Source organism: Engystomops pustulosus, chromosome 2 (assembly GCF_040894005.1).
Source record: "Engystomops pustulosus chromosome 2, aEngPut4.maternal, whole genome shotgun sequence".
Classification (NCBI taxonomy): Eukaryota; Metazoa; Chordata; class Amphibia; order Anura; family Leptodactylidae; genus Engystomops; species Engystomops pustulosus.
Genome location: NC_092412.1, coordinates 179,623,749 through 179,644,576, shown reverse-complemented (window position 1 = coordinate 179,644,576; position 20,828 = coordinate 179,623,749). Strand labels below are relative to the sequence as shown.

The 20,828-nt window shown below is 42.3% G+C and overlaps 1 long non-coding RNA gene across 1 annotated transcript in view; it reads right to left on the bottom strand.

Moving 5' to 3' along the window:
- Positions 1-426: 426 nt before the first annotated feature.
- The window catches only part of LOC140118957 (uncharacterized), a 109,010-nt gene continuing 88,608 nt past the window's right edge, over positions 427-20,828 (bottom strand). Inside the window, exons 3-4 of the long non-coding RNA XR_011853290.1 lie at positions 3,123-3,229; positions 427-1,296 (exon numbers count right to left, since the gene is read on the bottom strand). This is a non-coding gene — a long non-coding RNA (uncharacterized lncRNA). The remainder of the gene's footprint in view (positions 1,297-3,122; positions 3,230-20,828) is intronic.

The following is a 20,828-nucleotide window of genomic DNA, read 5'->3' as shown; positions in this document are numbered from 1 at the left end:
TCGCAGCTCCTACATAGTGTGTGCCGATGCCAGCGTACATAAAATAATGTCAGCGTGCGGCTGATGTCACGATCCCTGCGACGGACAGCGTGGGGACACGGAGCCAATTTCGGAGCATCACTGTATAGAAGAGGGGCATTGACAGAGTGAGTACACTGTTTGTTATTTTTCTTGACACGAGTATAAGCCAAGCAGAGGTTTTCCAGCACACTTTTGCTTATACTCGAGTATATATGGTACTAGATATATGACTAGAGGTTATGCCTGTGTCAACTGTGAAAACAGTGAAGGAGTCCTGTTAGAAAATGTAGCATGTTGCACAACATAAATTTGAGAGATGCTACTACCAAAACATTACAAAAAGTTTTGCATTTATAAGTAATAATTTATTGGTAAGGTACAGAACCTTCAAAAATCCACTGCCCTAATTTGTTGAACCAAATCCCTTGAACAGTTATGTTTGTAAGTGCACATAATTCTTGTGTCTGCAATCTTCTTGAGCTTCTCCTCTGCACTATTAAAGGGGTTTTCCCACAAACTAAAGTTAGGCCCTATCCATGGGATAGAGCCTAACTTGCTTATCAGTGGGGGTCTCAGTGCTGAGGCCCCCACAGATCGCGAGATCGAGGGGTCCGTCAGTCGTCACTGTCTAATGGAGCAGATGGCTGCTCATGAACCTTCTGCTCCATTAATCTCTATGGAGCTGACGGACAGTTAATAAAATTCTTAGGTAATATTATGGATTAGTTTGTAAAATACATAAGACAAACAGCACAATAAGTAAGAGAGGCAGCCAAGCCAAGGTTACAACAGATAGGGAATCATAGTACAAAATTACTAAACTAGAGAAGGGTCAAAAGCTAAGGTGAAGTTAGGATATAAGAAACATGGAAGGAATTGAGCTGATGAGAATTCTTCTTTAATCAGCAAAGAATGCAAACTGAGCAGGAATGATATGAGATCTGGTAAGTGGGTTAGGCTCAGAGATCCAGACAGAGCAGAGGACTGTGGAGCTGTCAGCCATCAAGGGTTAATTTATGCTGGAGCAAGCTAGGCTTCAGGACAGAAGAGGTGTGGTTCTGAATCAGAGGGATTGATTGGTTCCAGAGGGAACCTTGAGACACATTTTTTTGTTGATAACCTCACTTGTTCCTCCAACATATACTCAGGACCTGGAGACTGTTTCTTATTAGCCTGACATTATTGTGCATCTTGGGGTTTTGCCGAAGCCTGGGTCCAGACTGTGCTCAGTTGTGGAATGTTGTTTCTGGAGAAGGGTTAACAAATGTAGTGTCCCTACAAAAAAGAGAATTTGGAGTTAAACCTTTAATTACAAAATATCTTAGTAGAAGAGTTTACTCTATTACTTAGAGCAAACAAAATGCAGTAGAAAGAGGCATAGCACTTTAGAGTTTTATTAAGTCTCTATGTCTGCCCATTCATCTCTGGATGGAATGCAGAGGAAAAAACAGAGGGAGCTACCCAGACATCCACAGAATTCTCTCCAAAATTTAGAAACAATATTTTAAGGAATACCATGCATACAAAGGATATGATTGGTATAGAAGGATGCAAGAACTTAGCACTGGGAAGCTCCTTTAGGGGGTACCAAATCACATGTTAGAAAATCTATCACAAACCAAAATTAATGTTTCACCCTGTGAATCAGGCAAATCTGTTTATGGATAAATGAGTCCAGCGCTTTTTGGGAAACCGAAGTGTGTGGAGGCATTCTGGACTTAGCTAACACCTTACATGCTGTCACAAAAATCATGTACATCATGAGACCATGATGGCCACCCGTAGGACCTAGACTTCAGATATTTGGTTCCAGCAATACTTGGGTGACCTACAAGTACAGAGCCATGTACATGGAGGCATTGATTGGAGGACCAAACAGACACACTACAGGAACATTGTTAAGAGCTAAATCTTTGTTATTAACTATGGTGGTCATCATCAATGGTCATTGATGCAATAACAATAACATGAAACTGCAAGAAAGAGCATCAGCCTTAACATTTTCAGTATGACAAAATCAAAGCAGTGTAACAGAATGGACAGAGGATGACACTGACATAGATATTACAAGGGGGTTTGTGGAATATGTTGGCAGGAATTGCTAGTCTTTATTTTTCATTGGCTCCTGGTTATACTGTTTTTAGGTGCTTTTGACCTACTATGTTTTGCCTGTTTCGGTTGATAATGTTATACAACACATTATTTATATCATTGTACATTTTTGATACAGGAATAGTGTCTATATTACAAGAAGTGCTGTAATATATTTATGTGACATAATTTGTATGTAAAACCTGGGTGTTATTATCATTTTTTACTTTATATAATTCTATCAGTATTGAAGACAAAAAATAATGTTATCAAAAAGTGTGCAGTAAACAGAGGAAGTAAAACAATTTATGTTTCGATTCTGAGTAGTAACTAAAACACATTGTCAGCATCCCTACAGGGAACCTGTCACCAGATTTCCACTAATAAGCCTAATAACAAGTTCCCATAGCACTACACTAACATGTGCCCACACTGCTTTTAGCTAAAAATGCACAGTTACTATTCTCCAGAAATGAAGTTTGTAAGCTTACCTGGCACCCTATCTGAAGGATCAGGGGCAAGGGCATGTGCTATTCATGCAAGACAGTGGGGCAGATTTATCAAACTGTCTGAAAGTCAGTTTTCTAGTTGCCCATGGCAACCAATCACAGCACCCCTTTAAAATATTTATGACCACTGGTAAAATGAAAGCTGAGCTGTGATTGGTTGCCATGGGCAACTAGAAATATTCTGACTTTCAGACGCTTGATAAATCTGCCCCAATGTGTCACTCGCTTCTTGTCTCCTCTTCCTCCCTCCCTCCTGCAGTGAAAACACGAAGCAAACATGAAGCAGACATTAGCAGAGAAACACTGCTTTGCGTGAATAGCACATACCCTTGGGAACACCCTGCTCCTTCAGGCAGGGTGTCAGGTAAGATTACAAACTCCATTTTCTGTGGATAGGAAATGTGCATTGTTTAGCTAACAGCTTGTTGTGTCTCAACTGAGGTTCCAAAATAGGGAGGTATGTCTTTGCTTTTTACTAAAAGATTGTTTTTTATTCATTACCTAATTTTTGAAACAGTTTATGATCCTCATTACAATTGTTCTGACTGCAATGGTTCTTGTTGGCCTTTCATATTCAAGTACATAATGATTCAAATTGTTGACTCTTTCTTGGAAGGGGGTAGAATAAAAAAAAATATTCAGTCTCTTGTATTTTAGTTAAAACATTCGCACAATTCATCATACATTATAAACATTTGAAAATAATTCTGTAGGTTAGCATGATTATGGAGATAGCAAATATGTACAGTTTTTTAATCTTTACTAGTTTAATTGAAAAAAAACACTTTAAGAAGAAGCCATATGTTTATGTGTCACCATGTTAGTAATTTTTTTTATTTATTATTTAAAAGAGCATTCTTAGGGCTTGTTTTTGAAGATAGCAATTCTGACATGAGAGCAAAGTGGAGATGTTTGACTAAAGTTCACAGCCTAATGTTTCCTTCCTCTAAAATAAATGAATGATTATTATGACTAAATAGGCAATGAGACAAAAATGTTATTATTAAATAGGCAAGGAGACAATTTTTTTATTACTGAATAGGCAATGAGAAAAAGTTCTATTACTGAAAAGGCAACGAGACATTGTGCCTTGAAAATATAGGAAAAGGAGGAAGTATCATGTAATGGAAACTTTCATTTTGCAGTCTATCAGTAATCTGTTGTAAGGTCACATGATAAAAATGAGAAGTTTGAAGACTCCCCGTCTCCCTTCTCATTATTACTACTTGAAAAATTTGCGTGTCAACATAGCAAAAATTCAAATATCAGCCGTGCCTGAATTTGCTGTCTGGTGTACATCACCATCTTGGCTCGTAAGGTAATTTAAACATTTTTATGTTATATTTCAATAAATCATAATGCATATGCAAGAAAAAATGACAGTACTGCAAGGTTCAGAAAATGAAAAAAGTATACTTTTATTCCCACATGGCTCAAGCCAAGGCTCCATGTGGGAATAAAAGTACACTTTTTTGATTTTTTTTTAACCTTGAAGTACTGCTGTTGTTTCTTGTTATATGTGGATGGACTTTTTGTCAAAGTGGTGCACCAGAGTATATACTTCATTATTTTTGCATTTTATATATTATATATATGGAATATATTGATATCTATAGTATGTATACTTAAGTTATTGATCTGTATTCTGAGGTCAATTGGCATACTACATTAAGGATAAAATGTTAGTCTTGCACCTTTAAGAACAGCTTCATCACACATTTAGAATTTATGGTGAGGGTTTTTTTTAGGGGGTACTGTAAGTTCTTTTGTGAAATGATGTCTAGTATGTATATATATATATATATATCTTATTGGGGTAACTAAATTCTGGGTCATAAAGTAGGGTCTGGGTAAGGGGTTGGTCTTCTGAGAGGGATGGTATTTTGGAGAGATTGTTATGGAATTTGTATCTTGTACTTAAAATATCTTTAGACCTGTCCATAATTTTATAAAAGTCTGTATGTTGTTAGTATAGAGACGCAGTGGTATACATGAATTTTTCCAGAGTAAGGGCTCACTAAGACTTGTATAGTAACTAGAGATGAGCGAGCACTAAAATGCTCGGGTACTCGTTATTCGAGACGAACTTTTCCCGATGCTCGAGTGCTCGTCTCGAATAACGAGCCCCATTGAAGTCAATGGGAGACTCGAGCATTTTTCAAGGGGACCAAGGCTCTGCACAGGGAAGCTTGGCCAAACACCTGGGAACCTCAGAAAAGGATGGAAACACCACGGAAATGGACAGGAAACAGCAGGGGCAGCATGCATGGATGCCTCTGAGGCTGCTTAATCGCACCATTATGCCAAAATTATGGGCAACAGCATGGCCATGACAGAGTGACAGAATGAAGCTAGATAGCATCTAAAACATCCAATAATTGACCCTGACACTATAGGGGACTTCATGCAGAGGCAGCGGCAGCAGCGGCAGGCTAGAGAGTGGCATGGCGACATACCCTAAATGGACTCAGGCTTCAAACCAATGGGTGGCAGAGAGGAACCAAAGGAGGTGAGCAAGAAACGCTCAAATAATATCGGTACATGATAAAAGTTTGCCAGTATATTTTGTGGATTACACAGCAGGGTGGCGACAAAGTTAACATGGAAGCCATGAAAACAACCCAAAATTCTGCCTGACACAGCTCGTTTGATAAGGGGACCATGTATGGAGGCAGTGAACTAGTAGTAGATTAAAGGTGCTGCAGTTAAAACTATGTTAGTTGGATCTTGGCATGGAGCTGGCGCTCCGCTGCCAGGCGAGCTTTCGCCAATCCAAGCCCCTGTCTCTAGGCTACTCCCCAAACAGCACTTCTAAGAACCTTTTGTATAAGATCAAGTGTAATAGCGTTCTTATAAGTTTAGGATATGGCGGGTGAGGGGAATGGAAACAGATGCGCAAGAAGCGCTGAAATAATATTGGTAAATGATAAAAGTTTGCCAGTATATTTTGTGGATTACACAGCAGGGTGGCGACAAAGTTAACAAGTTTGTTGTGGAAGCCATGAAAACAACCCAAAATTCTGCCTGACACAGCTCGTTTGATAAGGGGACCATGTATGCCTACAGTTCATGCCAGACGCTGCTCTGGCTGCCAGTCTCCTTTCGAATACAGTTTAAAATAATAACCCTCATCCATAAAACTCTGTATAATGCTGCACCCCCCTACCTCTCCTCTCTTATCTCAGTCTATCGCCCAACCCGTGCTCTTAGATCCGCCAGTGATCTTAGATCAACCTCTACCCTAGTGCGGACCTCCCACTCGCGTCTCCAAGACTTCTCTAGAGCTGCACCAATTCTATGGAATGCTCTGCCCCGGACTATCAGACTAATACCTAACCTCCAAAGTTTCAAACGTGCTCTTAAAACCCATTTCTTTAGGCAAGCCTATAACACTCATTAACTGCATGAAGTTTTAACTCTTCTACTAACCCGTCCTGTGTCGTCCTCCCATCTGTTATCCATCAACCAACAGGCACCAGACTTCTATGCAGTCCCATTCACCCTGGACCTGGTGACGGCTGAGTGGTTCAAGCGACAGCAATTCCATTTATTATATTTTGTTCTATTCCCTAAGAAGAATGGCTTGACCATTAAAAATTCTTTTACCTCGTGTTACCCCATCATCTTCATAAACCGTAAGCTCTGGCGAGCAGGGACCTCACTCCTGTTGTTCCATACAAATGTTGTGCTCTGTTACATTACATTTGTATTTGTTTCCTATGATTTGTAAAGCGCTACGGAATATGATGGCGCTATATAAATAAAGATTATTATTATTATTATTATGGAGGCAGTGAACTAGTAGTAGATTAAAGGTGCTGCACTTAAAACTATGTTAGTTGTATCTTGGGATGGAGCTGGCGCTCCGCTTCCAGGCGAGCTTTCGCCAATCCAAGCCCCTGTCTCTAGGCTACTCCCCAAACAGCACTTCTAAGAACCTTTTGTATAAGATCAAGTGTAGTAGCGTTCTTATAAGTTTAGGATATGGCGGGTGAGGGGAATGTAAACAGAAGCGCAAGAAGCGCTGAAATAATATTGGTAAATGATAAAAGTTTGCCAGTATATTTTGTGGATAACACAGCAGGGTGGCGACAAAGTTAACAACTTTGATGTGGAATCCATGAAAACAACCCAAATTTCTGCCTGACACACCTCGTTTGATAAAGGGACGATGTATGGAGGCAGCTATATGGACGACTTTTGGAGGAAGCAATGGAGACAACGTGTGGAGGCTGCTATGGAGACAATTTAATTTGGATAGTGCCTGTATGTGGCAGTCCAAAAAAGTTTTCAAACCAGAGGAGCAGGTAGGTGGCCCTCCAGAAAAATGGAATAGATTGAGTGCCTGTATGTGGCAGTCCAAAAAAGTTTTCAAACCAGAGGAGCAGGTAGGTGGCCCTCCAGAAAAATGGAATAGATTGAGTGCCTGTATGTGGCAGTCCAAAAAAGTTTTCAAACCAGAGGAGCAGGTAGGTGGCCCTCCAGAAAAATGGAATAGATTGAGTGCCTGTATGTGGCAGTCCAAAAAAGTTTTCAAACCAGAGGAGCAGGTAGGTGGCCCTCCAGAAAAATGGAATAGATTGAGTGCCTGTATGTGGCAGTCCAAAAAAGTTTTCAAACCAGAGGAGCAGGTAGGTGGCCCTCCAGAAAAATGGAATAGATTGAGTGCCTGTATGTGGCAGTCCAAAAAAGTTTTCAAACCAGAGGAGCAGGTAGGTGGCCCTCCAGAAAAATGGAATAGATTGAGTGCCTGTATGTGGCAGTGCAAAAAAGTTTTAAAACCAGAGGAGCAGGTAGGTGGCCCTCCAGAAAAATGGAATAGATTGAGTGCCTGTATGTGGCAGTCCAAAAAAGTTTTCAAACCAGAGGAGCAGGTAGGTGGCCCTCCAGAAAAATTTAATAGATTGAGTGCCTGTATGTGGCACTCCCAAAAATTGTTTAAAACAGAGGACCGGGTCGGTGGCCCTCCAGAAAAATTAAATGCATAAAGTACTATAGGTAGAGCCAGTGGGCCCTGTCAAAAAATAGCCAGTTTCCTCTGCTTTACTGTACAAAGAGCAGGAGAAGGAGGAAAATGAGGAGGAGGAGGAGGAGTGGATAAATTATTCAGGTTGAGCTTCCTTAGGAGAAATCCATGCTTTATTCATCTTGATAAGCGTCAGCCTGTCAGCGCTGTCAGTCGACAGGCGTGTACGCTTATCGGTGATGATGCCACCAGCTGCACTGAAAACCCGCTCGGACAAGACGCTAGCGGCAGGGCAGGCAAGAACCTCCAAGGCGTACAGCGCCAGTTCGTGCCACATGTCCAGCTTTGAAACCCAGTAGTTGTAGGGAGCTGTGTGATCATTTAGGACGATGGTATGGTCAGCTACGTACTCCCTCACCATCTTTCTGTAAAGATCAGCCCTACTCTGCCGAGACTGGGGACAGGTGACAGTGTCTTGCTGGGGTGACATAAAGCTGGCAAAAGCCTTGTAAAGCGTACCCTTGCCAGTGCTGGACAAGCTGCCTGCTCGCCTACTCTCCCTCGCTACTTGTCCCGCAGAACTACGCACTCTGCCGCTAGCGCTGTCAGAAGGGAAATACTGTTTCAGCTTGTGCACCAGGGCCTGCTGGTATTCATGCATTCTCACACTCCTTTCCTCTCCAGGGATGAGAGTGGAAAGATTTTGCTTGTACCGTGGGTCCAGGAGAGTGAACACCCAGTAATCGGTGCTGGAATAAATTCTTTGAACGCGAGGGTCACGGGATAGGCAGCCTAGCATGAAATCTGCCATATGCGCCAGAGTACCAACGCGTAAGAATTCACTCCCCTCACTGGCCTGACTGTCCATTTCCTCCTCCTCCAACTCCTCCAATTCCTCTTCTTCTGCCCATACACGCTCAACAGTGAAGGACTCAACAATGGTCCCCTCTTGTGTCTCGCCAACATTCTCCTCCTCTTCCTCCTCATCCTCCTCCACCTCCACCTCCTCCGATATGCGCTGAGAAACAGACCTAAGGGTGCTTTGGCTATCAACAAGGGAATCTTCTTCCCCCGTCTCTTGTGAGGAGCGCAAAGCTTCCGACTTCATGCTGACCAGAGAGTTTTTCAACAGGCCAAGCAGCGGGATGGTGAGGCTGATGATGGCGGCATCGCCACTGACCATCTGTGTTGACTCCTCAAAGTTACTCAGCACCTGACAGATATCAGACATCCACGTCCACTCCTCATTGTAGACTTGAGGAAGCTGACTGACCTGACTACCAGTTCTGGTGGAAGTTGACATCTGGCAGTCTACAATCGCTCGGCGCTGCTGGTAAACTCTGGATAACATGGTCAGTGTTGAATTCCACCTCGTGGGCACGTCGCACAACAGTCGGTGAGCGGGCAGTTGGAGGCGGCGCTGCGCTGCCCTGAGAGTGGCAGCATCTGTGCTGGACTTCCTGAAATGCGCACAGATGCGGCGCACCTTCGTGAGCAAATCAGACAGATTGGGGTATGTCTTGAGGAAACGCTGAACTATCAGATTTAACACATGGGCCAGGCATGGCACATGTGTCAGTCTGCCGAGTTGCAGAGCCGCCACCAGGTTACGGCCGTTGTCACACACAACCATGCCTGGCTTCAGGTTCAGCGGTGCCAGCCACAGATCAGTCTGCGCCGTGATGCCCTGTAATAGTTCTTGGGCGGTGTGCCTTTTATCGCCTAGGCTCAGCAGTTTGAGCACCGCCTGCTGTCGCTTAGCGACGGCACTGCTGCTGTGCCTAGAGCTACCGACTGATGGCGCCATGCCCACGGATGGTCGTTCGGAGGAGGAGGTGGAGGAGGGGTGGGAGGAGGAGGAGGCATAGTAGGCCTCAAACACCTGGACCGAGGTAGGCCCCGCAATCCTCGGCGTCGGCAGTATATGACCAGCCGCAGGGTCACACTCGGTCCCAGCCTCCACCAAGTTAACCCAATGTGCCGTCAGAGATATATAGTGGCGCTGCCCGGCAGCACTCGTCCACGTGTCCGTGGTCAGGTGGACCTTGTCAGAAACGGCGTTGGTCAGGGCACGGATTATGTTGTCTAACACGTGCTGGTGCAGGGCTGGGACGGCACATCGGGAAAAGTAGTGGCGGCTGGGGACCGAATACCGAGGGGCGGCCGCCGCCATGAGGCTGCGAAAGGCCTCGGTCTCTACTAGCCTATAGGGCAGCATCTCCAGGCTTAGCAATCTGGAGATGTGCACATTAAGGGCTTGGGCGTGCGGGTGGGTTGCACTATATTTGCGTTTCCGCTCCAGCGTCTGGGGTATGGAGAGCTGAACGCTGGTGGATGCTGTGGAGGATCGTGGAGGCGACGATGGGGTTTTTGTGGCAGGGTCCTGGGCAGGGGGCTGACTATCAGCTGACACAGGGGAAGGAGCAGTGGTGTGCACGGCCGGAGGTGAACGCGCTTGTTGCCACTGAGTGGGGTGTTTAGCATTCATATGCCTGCGCATACTGGTGGTAGTTAAGCTAGTAGTGGTGGAACCCCTGCTGATCCTGGTTTGGCAAATGTGGCACACCACAGTCCGTCGGTCATCCGGTGTTTCCTTAAAGAACCTCCAGACTTCTGAAAATCTAGCCCTCGCCGCAGGAGCCCTCGCCACGGGAGCTTCACTAGTTGACACATTTGGCGCTGATGCACCAGCTCTGGCCCTGCCTCTCCGTCTGGCCCCACCACTGCCTCTTCCAACCTGTTCTGGTCGAGGACTCTCCTCCGTCTCAGAAGCACTGTGTTCACCCGGCCTCTCAACCCAGCTTGGGTCTGTCACCTCATCATCCTCCGATCCCTCAGTCTGCTCCCCCCTCGGACTTCCTGCCCTGACAACAACTTCCCCACTGTCTGACAACCGTGTCTCCTCATCGTCGGACACCTCTTTACACACTTCTTCCAGTACGTCAACAAGGTCATCATCACCCACAGACTGCGACTGGTGGAAAACCTGGGCATCGGAAAATTGCTCATCAGCAACCGGACAAGTGGTTTGTGACTGTGGGAAGGGTCCAGAAAACAGTTCCTCAGAGTATGCCGGTTCAAATGGCAAATTTTGCTGGGAGGGGGCAGACTGGGGGGGAGGAGGCTGAGGTGCAGGAGCTGGAGGAGTGCCGATTTCGGTGACATGGGTGGACTGCGTGGAAGACTGACTGGTGGACAAATTGCTCGAAGCATTGTCGGCAATCCACGACATCACCTGTTCGCACTGTTCTGGCCTCAACAGTGCTCTACCATGAGTCCCAGTAACTTCAGACATGAACCTAGGGAGTGTAGCTCTGCGGCGTTCCCCTGCTCCCTCATAAGCAGGTGGTGTCTCACCCCGCCCAGGACCACGGCCTCTGACCCCTGCAGTAGTTGGATGCCCACATCCCCGCCCTCGTCCTCTACCCCTAGCCCTCGGGTTAAACATTTTGAAAATGAGAGTTATAACTTGAATTTTTTTTTTTAACTTTTTTTGTTTTTTTTTTGTGTTTTTTAGTTTTTAAAACCAAACGATGCTATCCTATTGCTATGGCTATTTTATAGCCAAGTATGAAAGCACACTGCTATGCCAGATGAGATGACGCTGAGTTATGAAAAAAATAAACGTAAAATAAAAAAGGAAATGGCAGACTGTGCCTAATTGAAATACAACCCCGGGCCCTAATAAATTTTCCCACTTCGGTCTTTGCGATGGATATGTGCGTCACTAAAACACAGTGGTCGCAAGTCTGACTCCAAATTGCTCACAATTTACTAGTAGATGCACTGCAACAACTACAGCCACCAGCAGATCAACCAGAAATCAAATATATATAACGCTACTGTAGGCGTAATTAAGCCGTTTGTATTCTCCTATGGCTATTTTCTAGCCAAGTATTACAGCACACTACTATGCCAGATGAGATGACGCTGAGTTATGAAAAAAATAAACGTAAAATAAAAAAGGAAATGGCAGACTGTGCCTAATTGAAATACAACCCCGGGCCCTAATAAATTTTCCCACTTCGGTCTTTGCGATGGATATGTGCGTCACTAAAACACAGTGGTCGCAAGTCTGACTCCAAATTGCTCACAATTTACTAGTAGATGCACTGCAATAACTACAGCCACCAGCAGATCAACCAGAAATCAAATATATATAACGCTACTGTAGGCGTAATTAAGCCGTTTGTATTCTCCTATGGCTATTTTCTAGCCAAGTATTACAGCACACTACTATGCCAGATGAGATGACGCTGAGTTATGAAAAAAATAAACGTAAAATAAAAAAGGAAATGGCAGACTGTGCCTAATTGAAATACAACCCCGGGCCCTAATAAATTTTCCCACTTCGGTCTTTGCGATGGATATGTGCGTCACTAAAACACAGTGGTCGCAAGTCTGACTCCAAATTGCTCACAATTTACTAGTAGATGCACTGCAACAACTACAGCCACCAGCAGATCAACCAGAAATCAAATATATATAACGCTACTGTAGGCGTAATTAAGCCGTTTGTATTCTCCTATGGCTATTTTCTAGCCAAGTATTACAGCACACTACTATGCCAGATGAGATGACGCTGAGTTATGAAAAAAATAAACGTAACATAAAAAAGGAAATGGCAGACTGTGCCTAATTGAAATACAACCCCGGGCCCTAATAAATTTTCCCACTTCGGTCTTTGCGATGGATATGTGCGTCACTAAAACACAGTGGTCGCAAGTCTGACTCCAAATTGCTCACAGTTTGCTAGTAGATGCACTGCAACAACTACAGCCACCAGCAGATCAACCAGAAATCAAATATATATAACGCTACTGTAGGCGTAATTAAGCCGTTTGTATTCTCCTATGGCTATTTTCTAGCCAAGTATTACAGCACACTACTATGCCAGATGAGATGACGCTGAGTTATGAAAAAAATAAACGTAAAATAAAAAAGGAAATGGCAGACTGTGCCTAATTGAAATACAACCCCGGGCCCTAATAAATTTTCCCACTTCGGTCTTTGCGATGGATATGTGCGTCACTAAAACACAGTGGTCGCAAGTCTGACTCCAAATTGCTCACAATTTACTAGTAGATGCACTGCAACAACTACAGCCACCAGCAGATCAACCAGAAATCAAATATATATAACGCTACTGTAGGCGTAATTAAGCCGTTTGTATTCTCCTAAGGCTATTTTCTAGCCAAGTATTACAGCACACTACTATGCCAGATGAGATGACGCTGAGTTATGAAAAAAATAAACGTAAAATAAAAAAGGAAATGGCAGACTGTGCCTAATTGAAATACAACCCCGGGCCCTAATAAATTTTCCCACTTCGGTCTTTGCGATGGATATGTGCGTCACTAAAACACAGTGGTCGCAAGTCTGACTCCAAATTGCTCCCAATTTACTAGTAGATGCACTGCAACAACTACAGCCACCAGCAGATCAACCAGAAATCAAATATATATAACGCTACTGTAGGCGTAATTAAGCCGTTTGTATTCTCCTAAGGCTATTTTCTAGCCAAGTATTACAGCACACTACTATGCCAGATGAGATGACGCTGAGTTATGAAAAAAATAAACGTAAAATAAAAAAGGAAATGGCAGACTGTGCCTAATTGAAATACAACCCCGGGCCCTAATAAATTTTCCCACTTCGGTCTTTGCGATGGATATGTGCGTCACTAAAACACAGTGGTCGCAAGTCTGACTCCAAATTGCTCACAATTTGCTAGTAGATGCACTGCAACAACTACAGCCACCAGCAGATCAACCAGAAATCAAATATATATAACGCTACTGTAGGCGTAATTAAGCCGTTTGTATTCTCCTATGGCTATTTTCTAGCCAAGTATTACAGCACACTACTATGCCAGATGAGATGACACTGAGTTATTAAAACAATAAACGTAAAATAAAAAGAAACTGGCAGACTGTGCCTAATTCTACTCAAACCCCTAATAAATTTTCCCACTTTGGTGTTTGAGGTGGATATGTGTGTCACTAAGAGCTAAACACAACGGTAGCAAGTCCCCCTGCAAATTCCTCACAATATGATACTAGCTGCAAATAAAAAAAAAAAAAATTATAACGTTATTGTAGCCCTAAGAAGGGCTGTTGGGTTCTTTTAGAATCACTCCTGCCTAACAGTAAGCTAATAGAACACCCTAACGCTTTCCCTGACCAGCAGCAGCTCTCTCCCTAGCGGCATCCAGACAGAGAATGATCCGAGCAGCGCGGGCAGCGGCTAGTCTATCCCAGGGTCACCTGATCTGGCCAGCCAACCACTGCTATCTACGTGTAAGGGTACCACGTCATGCTGGGTGGAGTGCAGAGTCTCCTGGCTTGTGATTGGCTCTGTTTCTGGCCGCCAAAAAGCAAAACGGCGGGAGCTGCCATTTTCTCGAGCGGGCGAAATACTCGTCCGAGCAACGAGCAGTTACGAGTACGCTAATGCTCGATCGAGCATCAAGCTCGGACGAGTATGTTCGCTCATCTCTAATAGTAACCCTTTCATGATAATGTCCTTTTTCTGTTTTTGGATTTTCACTTGCAGAAATCCATATCTTCTGAAATTTGTAACACATGCTTCAATGTACAGAGCTATGTAAGGTGTTATTATTTAGGGAAGGATCATTTCTGCCTTTCGTGGTATAACAATTAGAATGGGGTATTATAGAGGCTTTAGGGACCCGAAGTCCATGGATTGAATTTCAAAACACTTGTTCATGTTTTTGTTATCAGCATGTCATTTAGAAGACAGAACAAAATGGACAATGAAGTTCATAATACAGGCAAATAAAATATACAAAATGGAAACAACAATGGAACAAACTGTAAAAAGATCTGTTTTGTACTGTACTGCTGTATTTGACCATATATTATACACAATTGAGAATAAATCCTCACGTTTAACCCTGTAAGAACCATGCCCTTTTCGGTTTTTGCAATTCTTTTTTTCCTTTTTCCCTTATAAGCATTTTCATTAATTCCTGGTTAATGTTCTATGCCATGTAATGGTAAGTTGGAAAAAAATCCAAATGCACGGGAATTGAGATTAAACATTCTTGTGCCATTTTCTTGGGGTCTCCAATTTTATGGCTTTCACTTTAGGAAAAAATAACACTTTAGGTCACTATGATCAGAGACATACCAGATTTATTTAGTTTTAATGCTGACAGTAATAATTTTTTCATACTTTTCACTTGCAGGATGATCTGACACTTTTACTGAAACTATGCAACCTTTTGATCACTTTTTATTAGGTTGTATATAACATATGTTCCCCTTCAGGCTTCAGAATCATCCACTGCCTGGAAAGGATGGCAGAAGATGCACTGCTGACTGATTTTGTACTTAGTTTGCTTACTGTTCTAGACTGAACACTGCTTTATTTCACCCTGAGCTGTCTTAATTGGTGTTTACCTACCTGTCTGCGGTTGACGTTGTTCTGGACTGAAGACGGTTAAGCTAGCTGTGATTAATAGATGACTCCTCCACTCACATCTGGTTTGTCTGGATGACGCAGGACTGGTCAGGACTGACCCAATCACTATCTGGACCAGGACTCTGATATCTAATTGGAGGATTGTCTACCCACTTCCCAATGCTTGCTATAAGTCTTCTTTGGAGCTTACTAGTGTTTTCTGAACTTACTTATGTATGTGATGGCTTGACACGAACAAGGACAGTGAACCCTCGATAACCAAAGCCAGGTCACAGCAAAGGTAGTAATGCTGTACAGAGTCAGAGATACAAGAGAATACTGTATTTTTCGGACTATAAGGTGCACCGGAGTACAAAGCGCACCATCAATAAATGCCTGCTAAAACGTCTAGGTTCTTATATAAGGCGCACCCGATTATAAGGCGCACCTGCTTATAAGGATGAATGACCAGCAGGTGGCACACCTGTGCACAGCTCAAGGCAACTGTTGTCTGTAAGTACGGTTCATATATAAGGCGCAATGGACTATAAGGCGCACCTTTGATTTCTGAGAAAATCAAAGGATTTTTTGTGCGCCTTATAGTCTGAAAAATACGGTAGTCAGCAACAGGGGCTAAAATCATAAAAGGAATGCAGGGTAAAAGATAGGCCAAGATAAATTTTCATCAGTACTGGACAAAACTATTAATAGGATATTTAACAGAAACTCAAACACAGGTTAGTTTGGCAGAGCTCTATGAATCTCAGTGGGTTAACTATTGCTATTCCAGAGCTAAGCTACAGAGGAGACAGATGTAATACCGATACCGTATTTGCTTGTCTTCTGTACAACTGTCTGTCTCTTGATTCTTTACTGCAATGCCTTCTTGGTTTTGACCAATATTTGCACAACTATTCCTCTATTTCTGTTTGTCCTTTTTTGTCTCTGTATTTTCACTTTAACGCTGGAAAGGAAAGTCAACCAGTTGTCACCCATCTTCTTGGGTCAGATAGGCAAGTAAGTATGGACAACTGGTTGGGTCTAGCTTTAGAGCTCACTGTCCATTTCTGTCCCTTCTGATTCCATCTTATTGTCTTTTTCCAAACCACAGCATTACACCATAATTTCAAATAATGGCCATTGGAGCCTCTAAGAGGATCCAGGTTGACATATCATCCATTTGGGCACCAATTCTGTCATGCACCAATATGGAAGAACTTGCAAAATGTAAACTTTAGCTTTTGGGTTTAGCTAGCCAACTTTTTGCCAGGACCAATCACGGCATCTGTATTATATAGCCACCCCCTGCTCTGAATGGAGAGAACTCTTGATACACCTTGACATACATTTACATAATGATGCGCTAATGGGTTAAAGAGTTCCCCTTTAAATTATTGCTATTTCTTAAACTTCATCAGCACTGTAAGCAGAATTGTAGTAAACACATAAGACACTGTAAGCAGAATTGTAGTTATTGTAGTAAACACCTAGGATAACTCAAGTCTCAAACACACTTGTTCCTCAGCCTACTGCAGCTTCCACCAGCCCTGTAACATGAATCCAATTACGACTTTCACCTTGCATAACCATTTGTCGCATTTAGGGAAATGGCAATGGCAAATCCACTCTTGGAATTGTTTCAGAGAGTTTTTAGACACCTTGTAACTGATGCGCAAAAAGAGGCGTGTCTTCAGTTATTGAGTGTGTCATTGGGAAAACTAAGTTTCATCAAATAATACAACAGTGTTTTTTAATCTGGGATCAAATTTCCTCCTATCATACTCAAGAATAGCTTTTTCCTGGTACATCTCCACAAAGCAGGTCACAAAAGGGAACCTTTCTTGTTTTTTGGGAGGCATTTTTGGAGTTTAAATGTTTCAATTAAATGTTGGCTAGTGCAATATTGTCAAGAATAACAGTCCTTTATGGCATTTTTTTTAGTTACAGTATAAACGCAAAAAAAATTATTGTTGAGTCAAAAAAGACCATTTGGAAAGAAAGGAGAAGAGAGTAAAGGGCAGACAGAGACTACACTCAAATGTATGGGTATAGAAGTAAAAGAAGAGTGAAGAAATCAGACAATATCTTTTTGAGGATAACTGAATAACTTTGGTGGTGAGCTTTATATTTGATGGCTAACAAGATACAAATCTACAGTACTGAGGATAGAAGTACATATTCTAAACATTTACTTCAAATATACTTTCTACTGTCTTCTCTTTTGCAGGTATATTTTCATCTTAGCATATAAACCTGTGAAAAAACTCAGACTTTCCTGTGCTGTTGTTTTACTTCTTGAACAGTTATTAAACGTCTGACATCAATACTCCATTTCATCAACCTGATCCATCACATATAGAAGCCATGTCTATAGAAACAACACTAACCATGTTTTCTTTACTTTTGCAAGGCAAGTATTGTATAAGCATCAATTTCAATATTTACTTTAATAATTATATCATATACTTTATATTCTCCAAATACTATATACTGAAATATCATCCTGTTACATGTTATACTGTTATGTACACAAATATGTACTGTATATGCCTTGGATTGCAGAAAGCAATGGTGACCACCTCCAATATGGTCAAGCAGACCTCACAATCGGGAAGTGGAAGGGCAGTGTAAAATCGAACAACAATTATATCAGTATACTCATCTGAGACATTTATGGCATATCCAAATGTTGTAGCATTGATATCTCAGTGGGACTACCACCTCCCTTGAGAATCTGGGTCCCCCAACTCCTGTTTCATAGCTGCGTTATGCAAACACATTACTAATATCATTCATTGCTAATAGATCTTAATAATAGTTCTAAAATGGAAGTGGAATCTAAATTTATCATGCATTTATGTCAAACCCTTTGTATCTGATTTTGGTAATAATGGTGGCATAAAGTTTGCAGCTTACTGTATTAATTGAGCAATAAAGTATAATGGGGAAGGGGCACAAAGGGGGAAGGGGAGAGAGAGAAAAAAGCTTTGACACAAGATTGGTGTAAATATAGTAAGTGAAGAAGTCTGCAGTGGTTGAGGACACAGACAAGTTCCATATTCTTTCGAACAGATGGAAGGTGTCAGTCCTACTCGCCTCAATTTTCAAACAACATCAGTAGGTTAATTTTAAACTGTTGTAAAAGACAGAACAAGTGATTTCCATTTCGCCACTATGTGTATTCTTGTAGCTAGGGCTATGAATTGAGTTAGTAGATGGGTTTTGTTTATGACCTTTGCTGGCTTATCTCCCACTAAGAGAACCGCTGGGGTCAATGGAGTAGCATTACCTAGTAGGGTTTGAAGAAGGGCTTTGACATTGTTGCAGAGAGAGGCAACAATAGGGCATTGCCACCAGATATGGGCATATTGCCCAGGGCACTACAGCCCATATAGCATACATATCAGCAAAACAGGTAGGTACCATGTAGGCCCTATGTTACAATGTGAGGTAGGTCTTTGTCTGAAAAACCTGTTGGCTACCTTTAGCTAGGGTGGTGTAGCAGTGTCTCGATCTCAACAGCCCAGAACAGCATCCCGATGTTCCATAAAGCGTGACTTGACGATCGGGGGAGGAACATTGAAGATAGAATATAAGAGGCAGATCGTCCACCTACCAAATGGATCATTTAAACAAATATTTTCAAAAACTGCACAGGAGGATGTACATCGAGGTATAGAATCTACTAAATGTGACAGTTGATTGAACCTAAAGACTTCGGAGGGCGGAAGCTTATATTTTGCACTGATGTCATTGATAGATTAAAAGCCCAATCCTCCTTTTTAAAGCTGCGCCTCATGCAACATATTTATTATGTGTCAGTGCCACAAAAACCTGTTTTCCAACACACTCTTTTGCTGGTGAGTTCTGGTTATTCAATTGTGTGACTCTAAACCACTTCTTACACTGCACGACAATGTCAAAACACCACTAAAGCCAGGTACCAGAAAATAGGCCTTGCGCCACACACTAATCAATGTGTAAATGTTTTGATCCTGTGTAAATATCATACTTTAAAAAAGCATATACAAACTATGGAGATTATTTATCATTAGGACAGTTTCTTTGGACAGTTTTGTGTGCTCTGCTGCCTTTCAGATTTATTAAAGTGGCTTTGGCCCTATAATAAATCTGTCTGCAGTGTTCTAGCTTTTTGTCAAAAGGTTGCATATAAAGTTGCAATGTTCATGTATTTCACATAGGCCAGGAGGGGTCTAGAGTGGTTGTTTGACGATTTATGTGACTTTTTAAATCTGTCACTTAGTGCTTCTAAGTTCTGGGGACAAGAATTGCCCTTGGTGACGTTTTCATACCAGAAACACCTAGCAAAACCAATGATAAATAACTCCATATGACTGTATTTTTATTCTACTTTGTTAGTGAGAAAAACCTGTGTTATAAAATACTAACATGATTCTATTATACAGCTGTATCAGGCTATCTTTTGGGCCCAAGTGAAGTAACAGGAGCAATTGGAGGTTCTGTAATCATACCATGCTACTTTGATCCCATATCTGCTAATATCCACGGGAGAAAGTTTTGGTGCAAAATGACCCGACAGAATTGTATAACAATTATATCAACTAATAACTATATTGCACAAAATTACATCAACCGGACCAATCTGGTAATCGATAGAAATTATTTCCAGATAAATATGACAAATCTTCAACAATGGGAAAATGGAATATACCGATGTGGTATCGGAAATAATAATAATCTCAATTATTATAAGGTTAATTTAACCATATCTGAAGGTAAGTCAGTTTCAATTGTCATTTAGAAACTGTTTAGCTGTTTACCTACAGTACATGTTTCTAAAAACACTGAAAAGTATTTTAGCTCAGAAATATACCTTAACTCAGCATTATATACATATTGCCAAAATACAGCAAGCCATTCTGCAGGACTTAGGAACTTAGTGGGAACCGCCTAAAATCATGGCTGTAGGTTAGCTGCAGATACACCACCCATGGCTAACCTTAAGTGATTTACATTGGATTCTGCTGGACCCAGAAATTGTTGGGTACCAATTCCATAAATAACTATGGGACACATTTACTTACCCGGTCCTGTCGCGATCCAGCACCGCGTTCTCAGTCGAGGATTCGGGTCTTCCGGCGATTCACTAAGGTAGTGCGCCCGATGTCCACCAGGTGTCACTGCTGCGCTGAAGTACGCTGGAGTTGGCCGGAGTTCACAATCCTATCCTGGGTGCAGGTAAACGTGTGTCAAGCGACACATTTTTAAAAAAAAAAATACAGCGTTTTTTCCGAATCTGTCCGGTTTTCCGACGGCCAAGCCCCCCCGCTTGCATGCCGGCGCCAATGTGCCTCAATCCGATTGGGTGCGCCAAAAACCCTGGGCAATTCAGGGAAAGACGGCGCAAATTGGAAATATTCGGGAAACCCGACGAAAAAGAGCGATTCGGGCCCTTAGTAAATGACCCCCTATGTTTTGCTTTTTCATGCTTTGTTCGGAGTTCTTGCATGAGTTACAGTGAAGAGATATTTGCAAATGTTCTCCACGTGGATGATCTAGCCCATTCATGCAGAGTTGGACTGGGATTAATTTTTAAGGTCCATTCCTAGTTTTGGCTTACAAATACTGAAGTAGACTACTGATTAGAATGCTGCTGTGTGAATAGGGCTTGATGTGTTATTGAACAATGTTAGTTTAAAGATTGATCTTTTAAAACATAACTTTCAGGTGTGTGGCATTACTGTAATATTCATTTAGGAATGCTGAATCCAGTTATGCTGTTTATTTTGTAGCTGTTGTACAGCAACAGCTAAAGGTGTCATGGCGGATGTAGT